The sequence below is a fragment of the Ambystoma mexicanum genome, chromosome 2q (assembly GCF_040938575.1).
Source record: "Ambystoma mexicanum isolate Mex_15411 chromosome 2q, UKY_AmexF1_1, whole genome shotgun sequence".
NCBI classification, from domain to species: Eukaryota; Metazoa; Chordata; class Amphibia; order Caudata; family Ambystomatidae; genus Ambystoma; species Ambystoma mexicanum.
Window position 1 is genome coordinate 694,368,401 of NC_090924.1, and position 2,500 is coordinate 694,370,900.

Genomic DNA, 2,500 nt, shown 5'->3' on the forward strand with positions numbered 1-2,500 from the left:
TTGGGATTTTTTGCCAAAACTTGATACTAAAATGGCGTTGGCGTTCGCCTCTGTAACTCTGACCCAAAGTGGAGCCCTTTGTCCCACTTTTGGCGGGCTTCTCCACAGAAGCCCTCCAAAGTGGTGCCACTCTGTCTGGGGTACTTAGGAGGGGTGGAGGGGGATTTAGGCACCCTGGACTGAGTTACCTAGGTAACTCAAGTCGCACTCCGTCCTGATTGGCCCAAGTGGTGAGCCGGCCGGCTCACCACTTAGCATGTTTGAGTGACAGCTAGGCTGGGTGAATGGGGGTTTGCTGCATAAAAGCAGGGCTTTGGGGACTGGAACTTCAGAAGTCGCCACAGGACCTAAGAATCCAACGAGGGACGAGCTGAGCTGATCTGCTACGACGACACCGCCGGTGGAGCCCTGCTGAACCATCTCACCACTTTTCCCGACGACCGAGGAGAACTCTTAACGGAGTGGCTCCTTCCCTTGACTGGTGGGGACAACCAGTTTTCACCTTCTTTCCGTTCTTCGAGGTATCCCGTGGCCGCCTTGCCAGTGCCAAGCACCCCGGCAACCAGAACCCCACCACTTTTACCCCAACCGCGAAAGTCGGTACAACCCTTTAACCGGAGGACTCCGCGGCTGGTTTCTTCCCGGGCAGTGCAACAACCTTCTTCTTCTGCTCTTCAGCGAGATCTTCTTCTCCCCTGACCGACGTCGAGCCTTGCTGCCACTGCCTGGAACAACTGCCCCCGCTGGAGGATCCTTCCCGTTAAGGTACCGTGTTCCGCCTGGCTTCCCTTGCCACCGACTGTACGAGGTAGTTTTAGCCCTCGGCTTTCGATCCTGGGATTGCCTGGGACACTTTGGCTAAACTTTCTGAGCCTCTCTAACTCTTTTCCGAACTCTTTTGCAAGACTCTGAATCCCTACCAACTGTGTGATCTTGGGCACGTTTTCGCTCTGTCTGCTCTAAAAGTGGGCCCTGCTTAGTGACTTTTGCTCACCTGTGACTTTGTGCTTCGTTGAGCTTACCAAAAGCGTTCTTGACCTTAGAGTGGTGTGGTTATCCTAATTCCACTCTTTTTCCCTCCCTTCTTTAACCTACTAGAGTGTCATCTAACGTTAAGCGCTCACCTCTGTTTTAATTATGTGGTGTTAACCTAGAGTTGTCTAGATAGGAATAAGGATTGGGACTGCTTTCCATATAACTGTGTTTGGAGTGTTTTATTATATTTTGCTAGAGTGTTTTCAATTTGTGTGTTCAAAAAAATTAAATAACTATATACTTTTGAAACCAAGCTCTGGTCAGTGTTTGCTTGTGCTATTGTGCCTGAGTACATATTGTGTATACTTTGCATACTGCCTAACTCTTCTTGAGGGAAGTCTGACTGCTCAGCCACAGCTACCAGGTAAATCTGGGTGGTGCGGACTGCTACCAAGTGGGTTTACTGCTATACCTGTAGTCTTAAATCTTTTGCAGTGTTGCCCAAGGGAACTGCACAGGTTTCTGCCTAACACTGGCCCACGGCTGCAAAACCTGCATTTTCTAGTGGCTGGCTTGGTGGCATATGTCACTGAGCCCAGTCTACTCAGGAAGTGAAAAAAGTCCCCTTCACAGTTGGAGAAAGTGCTCTCCTGCCACCTGTCGGTCGTTGAAGGCACCACACCTCAGCAAAATAAAAATAAAAAAACAGACATGCTGAGTTCGGGGGATGTAAAGGTATTTACATAGCAAGAACAGAGAGGCTGTTGGGAGATGACAGAATCCATGCTGCCCCAGAGTTCTCTTCTGAAATTCGCAGGAATCCAGAGGTTGGAGCGGGCTGAGGGAGTGCGCCTTCTTGCCTCTGTCGGCTTTCAAGACACATCCTCCTGCTGGGAAGCTGCCCACCCTGAGCAGCACAGGTTTGCGCTCTAGGCCGGTCGGCCACATATATCTCGCCTGATCGAGCCCGATCGAGCGGCAGCAGATGGCCTTTGGCCAGCGAAGGCTGCCGCTCTTCTTCTTGTTTCTCTGCTTGAGAGGCAGCTCAGTCCTCTGCGCTTACCCCAGGGGCAGGCCACGTGACACGCAGGGGTCAGGCCGTGGAGAGACTGGGGCATGGCGCCAAGTGAGGTAAGCAGACCGCCCCCCTCCCCCTCACTGCTCTCTGCATGCGGTGGCTCGTTGGTCTAGGGGTATGATTCTCGCTTAGGGTGCGAGAATCCCGGACGAGCCCTTTTTTTTGGAGCTCCGAAAACAAAAAACACAGAGTCCCCAATTCCCCCCCAAAAATAGTTTGTGCGTGACCGTATCTGGTTCGATGCCCGTCGCCAATGGTTGGCTGCTTTTAAGCCCATGGCCCAAGAGGCAGTGTTGGAAATTCCCCCTCCTTTGTAATGATGCGCTGGCGGCGAGCTGATGTATAAAGGTTTGGACATGCCTTCTGGGTGGGGACTGCCATGGCTCGCGCCACTGTTGCATCCAGCTTGGTGTTTTGTATGTGTCTGCAGCCTGTGTGTGAGGTGCT